The sequence below is a fragment of the Giraffa tippelskirchi genome, chromosome 9, assembly GCF_054371585.1.
Source record: "Giraffa tippelskirchi isolate mGirTip1 chromosome 9, T2T-mGirTip1v1.2.pri, whole genome shotgun sequence".
In the NCBI taxonomy this organism is placed as follows: Eukaryota; Metazoa; Chordata; class Mammalia; order Artiodactyla; family Giraffidae; genus Giraffa; species Giraffa tippelskirchi.
In genome coordinates this window covers 28,208,326-28,224,020 of record NC_137283.1, presented here as the reverse complement: position 1 = coordinate 28,224,020, position 15,695 = coordinate 28,208,326, and the positions used below count along the sequence as shown (strand labels likewise).

The 15,695-nt window shown below is 44.6% G+C and overlaps 2 long non-coding RNA genes across 6 annotated transcripts in view; one reads left to right on the top strand and one right to left on the bottom strand.

Moving 5' to 3' along the window:
* LOC145520889 (uncharacterized) overlaps positions 1-15,695 on the bottom strand; it is a 508,290-nt gene that overhangs the window by 373,609 nt on the left and 118,986 nt on the right. For 2 of the 5 annotated variants that reach the window (XR_014064877.1, XR_014064878.1), the window contains exon 1: positions 6,931-6,972. The exons of 2 other annotated variants lie outside the window; for them this stretch is intronic. This is a non-coding gene — a long non-coding RNA (uncharacterized LOC145520889). Of the gene's footprint in view, positions 1-739; positions 1,061-6,930; positions 6,973-15,695 lie in introns of those variants that run through there. One more of the 5 variants, XR_014064864.1, reaches the window with a different exon arrangement.
* On the top strand, positions 5,263-14,224 carry LOC145520892 (uncharacterized). Its single transcript, XR_014064879.1, has 3 exons — positions 5,263-6,887; positions 7,341-8,205; positions 13,974-14,224. It is a non-coding gene; the product is annotated as an uncharacterized LOC145520892 (long non-coding RNA).

The window sequence follows — 15,695 nt, the reverse complement described above, 5'->3', positions numbered from 1 at the left end:
AAAATATTCTAGTATCATTAGATTGTGGTAAACTCTCGATTCATTTTTCCCATTGACTTTGGAACCCTGTGACTTAGAACTGAAGAAAGGAGGTAAAGACACATCTTGAGTCAAATGTTTCACAAGAAGTTTCCTCAACTTCCCTTAAATGTAAAGAAAAGAGGAGGAATATCTCTAAGGTCCATAAAGGGAGTTTTAAACATGTAAGACTCCTAACCTGAGGAATATCAGAAATCTCATGACTTCCCTTAGGTATGCTTATGTCTAAACCTTTGAAGGAAGTAAAAATTCAATATTTTTAATTCCCTTAAAACTTCAGGTAAAATTGCCACATGGATGTGATAACCTGTGTTGACCTGGTGGGGACACATGCCGTTTGGCAACCACCATGAACCTTCAGAGACCGTGTACCTCATTTGCAGAAATAACTGCTCTAGAGTGTAGAGTTGGAAAATTGCCCTGTTCAAGAATAACTAAGCAGATAATGTCTGGGTTGGCATCATTCCTTTTACTGTCAATCTGTTCTCTTAACATGAGGAACTGCCCATCTGAGATGGAAGTTGAGACAGCAATGCCATGAGTTCACCAAATTCTACCTCCTTTTCACTTGGGAATAAAGCTAGAGTATATTTTCCAGTGTCCCCTGTGGAAATGTTGTAGGAAGGGGGGCCCCCTCCAGCACCCCAAGAGTGGGCTCTTGTCTAACACTTGGGAAAGCACTGTCCAAGGAGACATATGCTGACAAAGCAAGAGACTTTATTGGAAAACGGCACCCAGGTGAAGGGCAGCAGGGTAAGGGAACTCAAGAGAACTGCTCTGCCACGTGGCTCGCAGTGTCGGGTTTTATGATGATGGGATTAGTTTCCGGGTTGTCTTTGGTCAATCATTCTGACTCAGAGTCCTTCCTGGTGATGCATGCATTGCTCAGCCAAGATGGATGCCATTGAGGACGACTCTGGGAGGTGGTCAGACACGTGGTGTCTCCTTTTGATCTTTCCCAAACCCTTCCAGTTGGTGGTGGAGAACCATTTATTAATTCTGTGTTCCTTACCAGGACCTCCTGTTGTAAAACAACCCATGCAAATGGTTTACTATGGCAACTGGCCAGGGTGGGCAGTTTCAGTCAGTGTGCTCCCCCTAAGAGAGAGATGGGACCATGTGACAGATCTGGTCCATGGAATATAGACAACAGTGATGGACACCCCTTCCCAGCCCAGCCCCTGGTAGATTTCCTATGTGACCTTTCATGCTTTTTTCCCCAGACATTAAGGGGAGAACTCTGATACCCTAAGGGATGAAAAACCCAAGGATGGAGGGAGCCTGGATCCCTGAATGACTGAGTGGAACAGATGTTCACTTCTCAGCCCCACCAGTATTAGACTATGACCTGGGAGAGAGACAAGCCTTAGTATGTCACACCATAAGACTGAGGTGTATTTGTTACAGGAAGGTGTTATCTAACACAAAGGTATGGGGTGGAGAGAGTGATTGTGCTCTCCTCCTATCTCCATGAAGAGCAAAGTGGAGAGTCAGAGCACCTTTGTCAGAGAATTCACTGATAGAAGTTAAACTGTGTCACAACTCCCAGAAGAAAGGAAAGAGGCTCAGAGGGCTGGCCCTGCCCTCCCTGGTCTCCTAAGGGTATGAAGCAAGAATCTTCTATTCTCTTTCTCTCTGCAGGGGAACAGCAGGCAGATATCTAACACATCATGTTCTGCTGGCTCCACTGACAAGGAGACGGAATTCTATCACTCAGCCGACAGGAGACCTCACAGGTGACTAATTGAATCCCTGAGGCCTCTTTAGGAGGAGAAACTTCTCCTTTCTCAGCAACTCCTCCCTTTCCTTAGCCTGATTTCCAAGTGCAAGAGAGTCACTTGTGCTCAGCTCAGCAGGGAACAGATATTCTTGGAGTGATTCTTCCACAATCTGGTGGGCTGAATTGAATAGCCATTAATTAGAATTCAACAATAGTGCCTTTGGCATAACACAGCCCTGGGACTACATCCTGGAAATCACTCCATCCTGCACACAGCAGGGTGTTGAGAAGGGCAGGATATACCAGGACCTGGGCAGGACCAAGTGAGATGAAGAGCTTTGGTAGAGGAAGAAATTAGCATCTGCTACTGCCTTCTTCACCTTTGGGCACTGGGATGTCCTTGGTCACCATTCCCTGGAGACTGGAATCCCATAGATTAATGTAGTGGTTGACTTAGAAAACAGAGAGCTCAAATCTAGAGATCACATAGACCAAGGTTTGTCTCTCAGCTTTAGCATGTACTACCAGCTGTGTGGGGGGCTTCCCTGGTAGCTCAGCTGGTAAAGAATCTGCCTGCAATGCAGGAGACCCCAGTTCGATTCCTGGGTTGTGAAGATCTGCTGGAGAAGGGACAGGCTACCCATGCCAGTATTCTTGGGCTTTCCTGTGGCTCAGTGTGGCTCTCAGTATTCTGGCCTGGAGAATTCCATGGACTAAACAGTCCATGGGTTGCAAAGAGTTGGGCATGACTGAATGACTTTCACTTTCACCAGCTGTAAGATTTAGCAATATAACTCAACCTCTCTGAGTCCCTGTTTTTACACCAAGAAAATAGGGACTGATGAAACCTAACTCATAGCATCCTTAGGAAGGGCAAATGAAATAGTGAGTAAAATGTCTGGCATTTAGTCACCCTTGCTTCTGACCCCTCTTCAATATCTGGGACTGAGACCACACCTTTTGGGATCTTCAAAGTCCCTACTCTCTTTGAATCCTTGAAATTGACCTCACCATCTTACTGGTCCTCACTGGCCACTGTATGACATTTGCAGTGGAAAGAAGCTAGGAAAACAAGCTGGAGATTTCAGAGTAAAAGCCACTGCAGATCTGGTAACTAGAGCCACATAGTACCTTAGGGGTTAGCACCCCATTTAATGTTTAAAAGAGCCCTTGTATAATACCTAATCCTCAAACCATCCCAATCTCTACACTGCACTATAGCAATAGGAGAAAACCAGAGGCTGGCTAGCAAACCATATATCTTCCTGTCATATCTAAAACGCATAGCCAGGATACAAACAGATAGCATATACCCCTCTACTGTCCAGTCCTCTACCTGTGGCAGACACCACAAATCAACCACAGCACTCTTTCCCACTGATCCAAGACAAGGCATCAGAATCCTTCTCCACAGAGTAATCCAGCAGATACCACCAATCAGTCAGAAATATCATGCAAGTAGGAACCTATTCATCAAACCATAAACATTCACCCTCTGGAGTGGCTGAGCCACAAAGGTGAACAGGGAGCCAGAAAGACACAGTGAGGAGGAAACCAAAACTGAGCTGCCAAGTGCTCACAGGAACCCATCTTCAAGTGCTAAGAAAATCTGGATGAAACCATGCAATCAGCCATGGAATCCTGGTTCGAATGGCTCATTCCCAAGCATAGTCTGCACTTTCTCTGTATTGCTTTACTGGGCATTGATTTCCTTAGAGTAAGGAGGTTTTCTCTAGAGAATGAGCAAAGCATGAAAAGAGGGGGGTCATTTTCACATATTTCCAGGCATTGTTAACCAATCTGCTAACTAAACACAGGTGTCAGCAACACCAGTTAACCAAAGCTCATTTCACCTCCAGATCTGTTAACAAGACAGTGACATATAGCCCAGGGCATTAAATCTTCCAAGGCAGGAATCCTTGTCTTTGGTGAACGGCCATGAATCAACTAAACAGGATATGCCAGGATGTTTAAGAAGGCCGTCTATTTATTTACCAGTGAATGACCGGTTCAGTATTTCTGCCAGTTACCTTTATGGTTTTTATGAGATTTGTGTAACGTTTATTTATCGCCCATACAGTTTTCCATTCACAATGGAGCTCTGTTGGACATTTAAAGAGATTTCTAAATGTTTTCTGCCGGTCTCTCTGGAATGAATAAAGGAATCTTTTCTCTTTGGGTTTCTCCAAGGAACTCATGCAAAGCTAATTTGGATGATAAAATGATATCATTTCAAACATCTTCATGCATGGATTATATTATTTGAACCTTTTCAGAGGAAGAGATTAATCATGTGGTTTGCATCACCAACTTTATAATTTTCATAACAAGGCTGGTCAGATGAAGAGCCAAAATGTATCTTTTACAACGAAATAGTCTACATCAGGAAAGCATCCCGTGTTCCTACTGTTAGACTATGCTAATATTATTGGCAATCCAAGGGTTGAATTTGTTTCCAGTATGGCCAATAACTACCCAAGATGAAACTCTATCGTTTACTACAATTGTTAACTACAATAGTAATAGCTTCTGTTTATTGAAAGTTTATTTTGATCAAACTATATGCACAGTGCCTCAAGTTGGGAAGGTAAAAATCAATATCCTGTATTTTCCAGAAGAAGAAATTGAGACTCAACATTGGTAACAAACATCTCCAAAGGTCCCCAGCTGGTACAGAAAAAAGCAGGACTGAAAAAAGTCAGTCCAGTTCCAAGGCTTGTCCCTCTCCAGCTATGCTCTGCTGTCCTTGTGGCCTCTGCCTTCAAGACGCCCTCCTCCCTCAAGTTATTTTATGTGGCCAAATCCATGAAGAAAAAAGAATCAAACTGACTGCCAAATACCATGTAGACATAACAAAAAGCTAATTGACTGCAACTCTTATTTTCCAGCCTACTCTTGCGGTTTCAGGGGAAGTCATCTCAGCCGTGGAGACGGCGACCCACTGGTTTGAAGGGGCGCCAGGGGCTGTGTTGTCCAGCTCAGTGGAGCCAGGCAGCAGAGTCTCACCTCCTGCTTAGGTGCTCATGTCCCATGCGTCCCTCACGTCTGGCTCTCTACCAAACACCACTGGGACAGCATCCCTGACACCACCCCGCCATCACAAACCACACGGGCAGCCTCACAACATCTCACTCTATGACACATCGGACGTGTCAGGGAAACAGTGCTATTTAATAGAGAATACAGGGCTATATATTAGATGTGACTGTTCTCATTCTATTTTCCCCATCCCTGGAACTAAGGCATTTTACACACTAGGAAACTGAGGTTTCACTTGGGTCTGTCCAAAGTCACATAAAAAGTAAAGACGGGGACTGGAAGGCAGGCTGCCATCCCATAGCCCAGGCACTTAACCTCTCCTTGTAGAGGCTGAGGACCTTCCTCCAAAGGGGAAAAGTAACATCCTCCCAGGACAAACCTGTAGGTTGTCTCAGAGCTGGGCAAGAATTGGGTCTCTCTCATTCTAGAACTTTCTCCACCATTCTCTCTCCCTATTTGTTCCCACAGCAACTGGACGCAGGCTTTGGGCGTGCTATACATCAGGAACTACATCATATGCTAACAGGAAAAAACAACAACAAAGCAAAAACAAATTGAAAGAAGTTGTGGCTCCTATCCTCAGCAGCCCCAGAGTCAGACTGCCCTGTGTTAGACTCCTGCCTTTGCTACCAACTAGCTTCGCAAACTTGGACAGACCACTTGACTTCTCTGGACCTCAGTGTCTCTATTTGCGGAATGGGATAATGTTAGTGCCCACTTTAGGAAGTTACTATGAGGATTAAAAAGAAAGATGATTAACCAAGTTTAAATGGGGTAAGGTATGTACAATGGCTGTACATTCTCTGGATTTTTTCAGCTCTCAGAAAATGGTGGAAGCAAATTTATTTTTGCTAACACATTAAAATATAAATATAATTTATACTCGCATGTTGATATCCAAGTACCATTCTAGATTTACAAAGAGGAATTCTAAAGGAGGAGACTGAGGTGTTAAGTGGAATGGTCTGGATGTTCTCATAATTGAAATATGGATTACCTTGATTCTTGAAAGCTGGATACATAAAATTCAGATAATGATTAATAATAATAAACTTGTAACTCATAAATTCCTGGGTACTAGGATCTTGACATGAGGCACTGTAATCCTTACAACCCTATCGTTTAATACATATGAAGAAACTGAAGCTCAGAGAGGTGAAGTTGTTACTGAAAATCCCAGACCATGTACCTGATGCACAGAGACGCCAAACAACACCAAAACTTCAGAGTTGGGAACAGAGAATGGTTTACTGAGGGCCCTGTAAGGAGAACTGGGTAGCATCTGAGTTATTGGAAAAGACCCTGATGCTGCAAAAGATTGAAGGCAGGAGGAGAAGGGGATGACAAAGGATGAGAAGGTTGGATGGCATCACCAACTCGATGGACATGAGGTTGAGCAAGCTCCGAGAGCTGGTAATGGACAGGGAAGCCTGGTGTGCTGCAGTGCATGGGTCACAAAGAGTCGGACACAACTGACTGACTGAACTTAACTGAACATCAAGGAGATGGGTGGCTCTGCCTAAAAACCCCAAAAGCTTTTAGCAAAGCCTGCTTCTAGGAAAAGTGAGGGAGGGGCGTGGTGAGTTTTTACAAACTTCTTAGTGTGAGAGCCTTTGCTCTTGAGGTCAGTCATGGTCAGGTCACAAATGATCCTGTAAATCTCCACCAAAAAAATGTTACTCTCTGTTCTGACAAGAAAGGCAAGGCTCTCGAGGCACAGCTTTCACCCTCTGAGGGCCAGGTCCTGGCTGAGAGGACACAGATCTCAGCTGGCGGCTCCCTCAGGGCGGGGTCCCCAGGCCCCACCAACCTGTCATCACTGAGAGAGCCAGGTGCCCAACCCACCTGGCCCTCAGGCTCCCCAGGGTCTTCAGGCCACCCACACTGCAGGGGCAGCACCCGCAGACCACGTCCCAGGCAGGCTGCTGCCATCAGGTTGCAGAGGCAGCGATGGGGGAGAAGTTGGCCGAGGCGTCAAGGCCTGGACCCAGCCAGTAGGTGGACTTGGCAAGGGTTCTGGAAGCCCTGCAGGGCACAGCCCTGAGCCTGTTCCCTGGGCCACCCAGCTCACCCACTGGTCCAAGGCCAGGTAAGCCAGAGAGCCAGGGAGAAGGCCGGGATCCATCTCTTACCTTCGTCTCCTCCTCAAGACTACAACTCCACTGACCGTTGATAGACGGGCCCACTAACGGTCGCTATTTGACAGTTATTCACTTGGGGGAGGGGCCCACTGCAGCGCCGACCAATGGCTGAGCGGGACCTCTAACGGTCGTTCATTGACAGTTGCTCTCTTGGGGGATAAGCCCACTGCAGGTGCCGACCAATGACTGAATGACCATTAATGGTCTTTCGGTAACGGTTTCCTGGTAACCAGGTGCAGGGTAACAGTGGGCAGCGATGGCTGGGTGCTAAGGGTTGCGCACGGGCATGGCCGGGAGCCCTTAATAGTGACTCGCCAAAGGCCACACAGCCACAAAGTAGTTGAACCAAGAGTCAACCCACACTTGTCTGACTCTGCCCTATTCTTCATTTCTCTGTAAAGGTCTCTGGGGATCGCTCAGAGAGCGGTCAAGTGAAAAAAGCTACCCATGGAGAATGGAGACAACAGATACCATCCAGCTGCTGGATATGGTCTGTGGACAGAATTCAGAAGGTGTATGAACTTGAATGGGAATAAAAATTACATCATCCTTTTCATTACCATTTACCTGAAGTTTAGCATAGCCTTCCATTTTGAATCTAGGCAATATTCAACAACATTATCAGCAGTGCCTATAGCTCCTTCATCAGAAACTCTGTTGACCAACACCCCAGAATGATAAAGCATGTGCTCTAGCTCCAAAGACAGACTTCTCTCTGCTGTGTTCCATTCATGCTTCTATCAATAAATGTATCGCTCTGTCTTAACTGCTTCCTCACTTGATCAGCTCTTAACCTAGAATGGAACACCCCTGAGGCAATAAACCCTCTTTGTTCATCTATAAATAATGAATCTTAGCATCTGATCTAGAACATGGCACAGAGGGGCCTTAATAAATGCTTTTTGCCTATGGTAGGGGAGCAGCCTTTCACTATCTCCTAGGGACCCCACTTCATTCTATTCATGCCCACCAAGGGACTTGCTTCTAACACACAGAACATGGCAAAGGTGATGGATGTCACTTCAGAGAGGTTATAAAAGGCTGTGGCTATTGCATGGCACACTCTGGCTCTTGCCCTGATGGAAAGGACCACCTGGCAAGGAATGGAAGGAAGCCTCTGGTCATCAGCCAGCAAGGAGGTTCTCAGTCCAAGAGCCCACAGGGTTCTTTGGAGGTGGATCCTGCCCCAGTGAGCCTTCAAATGAGACCACAGACCCGGAGGCAACAGCATTATCACAGTGAAAGACACCGAGTTGGAGTCTCCAGGTAAGTCATGCTCAGATTGCCAAGCCACGACCCCAAAACTGTCACATAATAAATGTGTGTCATTTTTGAACTGCTAAATGTTTTTTTGTGGGAGAAGAGCAGTTTGTTTGATACATAGGAATGAAAAACCAATATGTTGTCTATCAGGATAAAGGAGAAAGAGGAGAAAAGGTGAGAGGGAGAGAAAGTGCAAGGGGGCAGAACTCTCTGTTGCCCTCTCCTCTTTGGCCATAATCTGGGGGTCACTCTTTGACACTACAACCCCATACTCTTGACTGTTTCTTGCTCCCCTCAACACCAGTAACTGTAACATGATTTGTCTGTGCCAGTGCCTGCCATAGGAATGATTTGAACTTTATTGTCATGGTCACATCATGCTCTGTGATTCGTTCCAGAATTTTATTGTAACCAAACGCCTCACTTCATCAGGACAGAGGCCAAAATTGGTTAGCGTTTTTTTAATGTTCTTGTAATGACTCCAAGCTTATCCAGTGAACTGCACAAGCCCATTTTGTTAATGTTCATTTGACTTCCAAGGAATTTCCAAGACTCTTGACAGTTAGGACATCTGGCCCATAAAAATCACACAGACATGGTCAGTTGCCTCTGCCAGTTGTCCTCACCCAAGCTCTCAGGACCCCACACCAGCCACCTGCTAGAAACGTGGATTTACATGCACCTACCTTCATCCATGCCTGGCTTTTACAAGGCTCTACTTTAAACTCAGGAACCCTAAAGTTATTGTCAGAGGCTCCTGCCTGGCTTCCAACAGGTTTTGGGGGGGTTTTTTTTCATCTTTTGGCCCTGCCCCATGACATGTGGGATCTTAGTTGCCTGACCCCTGCTCCTTACATTGGCAATGCGGAATCTTAATCACTGCACCACCAGAGATGTCCTCCAACAGGTTTTTGCTGGGAGTGGAAGTGCCAGCTAAGAGCCCCCCCAAAAAGAGCTCTCAGAGCCCCCTTATCCAAGGGGCCCGGACAAGCCTTCTTTCCACTGCACACAACACTCACCCCCAACATGTAATGACTTCATTTGTGTTGCCTTATTTCCTCCATTTCCATTTCATGGGAAACCATACTGTAGATTTAATAATAGCTCTTCAATTGGGAAAAATTCTATTATATGAAACGTACACATTGATTTTTTATATCAAACATACTGAGGTATGGTTTACATACTACACCCATTTGAATGCACCCATTCTTATTGTACAATTCAAAGAGTTAGACTAAATTTTACCCCTGTGTAACTATGACCACAATAAATACACAGAAACTTTCCATTATCCCCAAAAGTTCCCTCATGTCTCATCTCAGATAATTCCCACACTTCTTTCCCTGGGCAACCACTGATCTGTTTTCTGTCATTATAGATTAGAGCTGTGTTGTGTAGAGTTTCATATATCTAGAATGACATAATACATCTGCTTTTGTGTCTGGTTTCTTTCACTCAGCATACTAAGTCTGAGTTTCATCTGCAGAGTCAAATTGAATGTATACAGCTTGACAGTAGTTCAATGCTTTTTAGTGCTGAATAGTATTCCTGTCTATTTGTTTTTTCTATGCTTTTTTTTTTTTTGCATTTTCCAGTTTTATTAAAGAATAATTGACATGGACTAAACTGTAGTGAAAATATACAATTTGATCAGTTGTAACATATGCATATATCTATGATACACACCTAGATTTTTTAAAAATAAGAATTTTTAAAAACATAGTGCAACTCAGAATGGCGAAATAATTCCTCTGTTTGAGTCTTCTCTGGGAACCCTAGGTGAATATTTGCCTCTGCTGCTACTGCTTAGTCGCTTCAGTTGTTTCTGACTCTGTGTGACCCTATGGACTTCAGTCTGCCAGGCTCCTCTGTCCATGGGATTCTCTAGACAAGAGGACTAGAGTGGGTTGCCATGCGCTCCTCCAGGGGATCCTCCTGACCCAAGGATTGAACCCAGGTCTCCTACATTGCAGACAGACTCTTTACTGCTGAGCTACCAGGGAAGCCCAATATTTGCCTCACATTTGATTAACTAGAGAATCTTTGCTGACTTACAGAAAAGTCTGTTCTAAGGTGATTTGCTGCCTCTGATGAATAACCTTTTAAAAACAGACTTTTTGCTGAAAACAAAACAAACAAAACACCAACAAAAATAATACTTAATGGCGTCTCACTATAGTCAATATTGCTATGACAGAAATCTCAGCTGTAGTGACATGAACCCAAATCAAACCATATCAAAAAATAAAGAGTGGGGACAGAAGGGGATTCATTAGCTTTGTTGGCTAACATAAATGAAACACCCAGGAACTTCAGGCATAGCTGCATCCAGCAGTTCAGACATCATCTGGAGTCAGTCTATCTTCTTTTTCTTTCTCGATTCTGCTTTCCTCCCTGTTAGCTTCAGTCTAAATCTGTCATGTTAGCCTGTTGCAGTTCCAGTTTACTTTTTTCTTGAATCACTCGTAAAAGCAAACTACCTTGGGTACGTGCATTAGAAAAATTAATGCAGGGAACTGATTACACAGATGAGGGGGTTGCTTAGAAGACAACCTGGGATACTGACTAATCCAGAGATGAGCTACATTAGAAAGGCACTGCCTTTCACATCAGAGAGACAAAGAGAACAGCATGATGTAATTGGAGTCCAGGGGCTGGGTACCAGCCTGCTGGGGGCTGGAGCCAGAGAGGAGCTCCCATTGCTGCTGGAGACAATGATTAATACAGGGAGAGAGAGGAAGAACTACCCTGGTCTCTCCCTACTTTCACCCTCAGTCTACCCATGCACGCATGCTAAGTTGCTTCAGTCATGTCTGACCCTTTGTGACCCCATGGACTGTAGTCCACCAGTCTTTTCTGTTCATAGGATTCTCCAGGCAAGAATGCTGGGGTGGGTTGCCATTCCCTTTTCCAGGGGATCTTCCCAACCCAGGGACCAAACCCGTATCTCTTACATCTCCTGCATTGGCAGGCAGCTTCTTTAGCACTAGTGCCATCTGAGAAGCCCAGTGCCTTTCATTGGTCCAATCCAGCTAGAAGTCAGTTAGCAAGGGGTTGGGGAGATGTAGCCTGCAAGGGTGGCCCTCTGGAATACAAAGAACAGAGGAAAAGCAAGGAAGCAGGAGACAAGCTCTGAGGGCAACAGGCCCAGCATAATCCTTGTGGAAACTGAGCTTTCTAATACTGGGCTGGCCAAAAAGTTTGTCCTTGTTTCTGTACCATCTTATAGAAAATACCAAGCAAACTTTCTGGTCAACCCAATAGCTCCAACAGAAGCCTTAGAAAGGTACTTGATTTGTTCAGGTATGGGTGTCAGGCCCACTTCTAGTTCTAGAGGCAGGGTGGGGGTGGTAGTCAGCCCCACAGACACCAAGAGAAGCAGGACAGCCCCGAAAGCAAAAGCAAGGTGCTCTCAGCCTACATGGATGTGGGGTTGGCAAACCCAGATAGCCACCATGTGCTGCTCCCTGGGGATGGGTACCCAGGGCTGCACAATTGCAAATGGACCAACGTGGGTTAGTTGCACATGGCAGAATTGCAGGTTTGCTAGGATGCCAAACTATGGCCAAGGTCAGGATCTTGCTGATATATTCCCAGCCCCTGGGAAATTAGGAAAGGAAAAGAAAAAAAAAATCAAGAAAAGCGTTATTTCTGTCCCTTCTAATGAGGCTCCCTCATTCTCAAGCCTGGGTTTTGTAGCATGAGACCCAGAGCCTGGGTGGGAAGAGCAAGTGTAGGAAACCAATCCCAGGAAATGCAAAACCACATGTCTAAATGGTCTTCAGTGGCATTTTGCCTTCTAAAGGAGACACTTTGCAACCCAAATGTGGAGGCCAAGGGATTTCCTACGAGTCTTTTATGATCTCTATAAATTTCAAGAGAGAGAATTGGTGAGCAACTGGGCTCTGTCACTGTCAGGGCGCTGATTGAACGTGCCTTTAATGGAGTCTCCAGAAGCCATAAAAATGCATGAAAACAGCCTTCTGGACACAGGCAAGCCTGATGGATGGAGCTGTGACACCCAGTGAAAGCCAAATGGGTTGGGCTTGTACTCACGCCTGAGAAAGAGAATATATCTTAGTCTCTTAGGATAGAACTTGCACTTGAAGAAGCATTAAGAATTCTATGTAAAATTTCTCCCCTGGGAAATGTACACATGCATACACACAATCCAAAATAAACATTGCATAGGGAAGACTTTTACATCAGAGTATTCCTCAGAAGTTAAAACGTTGGGTGCTCCAGTGAGTTGAAAAGCACTACTGCTCCCAATTTATATCCACCCAGGGCTTCAAAATATGACTCTGTTTGGAACTAGGGTCTTTACAGATGCCATTTTACACATTTTAAAGTGTTTGCCAAATTGAGGCTGCTAATGGTACCTCCAGATGAAACGGGGCTTCCCTGGTAACTCAGCTGGTAAAGAATCCACCTGAAATGCAGGAGTCCCTGGTTCGATTTCTAGGTCGGGAAGATCTCCAGGAGAAGGGATAGGCTACCCATTCCAATATTCTTGCCTGGAGAATCTCCATGGACTGAGGAGCCTGGCGGGCCACAGTTCATGGGGACACAAAGAGTCGGACACGACTGAGTGACTAAGCACAGCAGAGCACAGATGAAATGAGTAGATGACGCAGAACACATATTATTGTTATTGTTGTTCAGTCGCTAAGTCATGTCAGACTCTGTGACCCCATGGATTGCAGCATGCCAGGCCTCTCTGTCCCCCACTCTCTCCTGGAGTTTGCCCAAGTTCATCTCCACTGAATCCGTGATGTCATCCAAACGTCTCATCCTCTGTCACCCTCTTCTCCTTCTGCCTTCAATCTTTCCCAGCATCAGGGTCTTTTCCAGTGAGTATCATGTAATAAATGTACAATGAATGTTGCCTATTGCTACTACTTAGAAGAGATGGAGGGAAGGAAGGGAGGGGAAATACTAAAAACTTGCTAGTACTCACTGTGACCCTGAAATTACAGAGCCGCGTCCTAAGCAAGTACAGGAGGGAGACCTTCCTTGGCCACCTTCCTTCTCCATAACCCATCAGTTCTGGTATCTGAGAGACCCTTAACTGAAATCTCCTGAGAGGGAGAAACCTCCTTCTCTGAGTACAGATGCTTGTGAGGTCCTGCCCTGATGAAGCAGAGCGCCCACCTTGCTCTAGAACCACTCTGTCCCAGTCAGATGGTCGCCTGATGGTGCGAGCTGGCTAGGAAGTTTAGGAGCTCAGTTCAACACTCAGATAAGAAAATGCACTGAAGCCCTTTATTCCTGGTGTGGGCATATGGTAGAAATCATGTGGCATGCACTAAATTATTAGAATACTCATATATTTTGGAATGTGTATGAAGTAAATGGAACAAAACATGTACCCTTTTCAAAAGAACTCATTCCCTCTGCTAGGGGCAAAATACCTCTTGTGGGAAGGTATTCATTCAAAATAAATTATCTTTGGGGAAAGCGCATGCTTTTCTAAAGGAGAATGTTGTTCTCCATAGATTTTCTAATTCAAGGGCTGTCTGTTATGTACATACACATATATGTATTAAATGCCAAGTTGGAAAATTATTAACCATATTTATTAAAAATCCAAAAGGCCTAGGTACTCAAAATAACAATAACTTAGAATTTTTTTCTCACACGTAAATAAGAGATATCCAAAGCCAGATACTTTAGGGTTACTATGGAAATGGTGTTATTAACATTAGACAGGCATGCTCCTATCTTCCTGCTTTGCTAAACTCAAAGGGAGTCATTTCTATCCTTAGAGTTACCACATGGTCCAAGATGGCTGCTGGAGCCCCAGCTACCACATGTGCATTCCAGGCCAGCAATGGATGAAGGAAGGAAAGACAAAGGAGTTCATCTCCCAGGTGCATCAACTTTTTTCACGATTTTTCCCCAAAGTCCTGTACAACATTTCCATACTCATTCACACTCCCTAACTGTAAGTAAAACTGGATTGTTGTCTTTTTGTTGGATCCATTACCACCTCAACTAAAATTGATGTTCTGTTACACTTTAGAGGATTCAGTTCAGTTCAGTTCAGTTCCGTCGTTCCGTCACGTCCGACTCTGCGACCCTACAGACTGCAGCACGCCAGGCCTCTCTGTCCATCACCAACTCCCAGAGTTTACTCAAATTCATGTCCATTGAGTCGATGAGGCCATCCAACCATCTCATCCTCTGTCGTCTCCTTCTCCTCCCGCCTTCAATCTTTCCCAGCATCAGGGTCTTTTCCAATGAGTCAGCTCTTCGCATCCGGTGGCCAAAGTATTGGAGTTCCAGCTTCAGCATCAGTCCTTCCAATGAATATTCAGGACTGATTTCCATTAGGATGGACTGGTTTGATCTCCTTGCAATCCAAGGGACTCTCAAGAGTCTTCTCCAACACCACAGTTCAAAAGCATCAGTTCTTCTGCACTCAGCTTTCTTTATAGTCCAACTCTCATATCCATACATGACTACTGGTAAAACCATAGCTTTGACTAGACAGACCTTTGTTGGCAAAGTAATATCTCTGCTTTTAATATGCTGTCTAGGTTGGTCATAACTTATCTTCCAAGGAGTAAACGTCTTTTAATTTCATGGCTGCAGTTACCATCTGCAGTGATTTTGGAGCCCAGAAAAATACAGTTTGTCTCTGTTTCCCCCTCTATTTGCCATGAAGTGATGGGACCAGATGCCATAATCTTAGTTTAAAAGATTAGTGTTCTATAAATCACACTTTGGGAAACTGTGGACACTTTCCTATGGGAAAGAATTCTTCATATTGGCACTACTGACATTTTGGGAGGGATAATTCTTAATTGTGGCGCTGTTCTGTGATGATTACAGGATGATTAGCAGCATCCCTAGTCTCTACCCCGTAGTAAGTCCTTCCCTATCCTGTGTGACAATTAAAAATGTCCCCAGACATCATCAAATATCCCCAAGGGCAAAACTATCCTCACATAAAAACTTCCCCATTAATTAATTTACTTACACAAACTCATGGATTCTTAAGCTATAAGCTATTCCATGTTGTTACATTTGTTTACTATTCAACATTCAAATGATCCCAGATTTGGCCAGTGGGAACCCTGTAAACCTGGCTCCTATGTTCTTTGGATGTGTCTCCATCAGTCTTTAAGCATTTGATTTCAGAACTTTTCATCTGGACAAGTTCTGGAATTGAGAAAATATAGTGACTATTCAAGTGACCAGTCTCTCTTAGGATATGAACACTTAGCCCATTTTTGCAGTCTGTTTCAACAACCCTTTTCATACTGTTCATGGGGTTCTGAAGGCAAGAATACTGAAGTGGTTTGCCATTCCCTTCTGCAGTGGACCACGTTAACAACACTATTATTTGTTAAAAGGGACAGTGTTACTGGTAAGGATTCACTTCAAAAATTGAAATGGCAATAAAAGTTGCTGTTTCTACGAGAACTAACTTATGGAAAGTACAGCGATAAGAGAGTAAACTGTGTATGATTTCAGTACCTTTA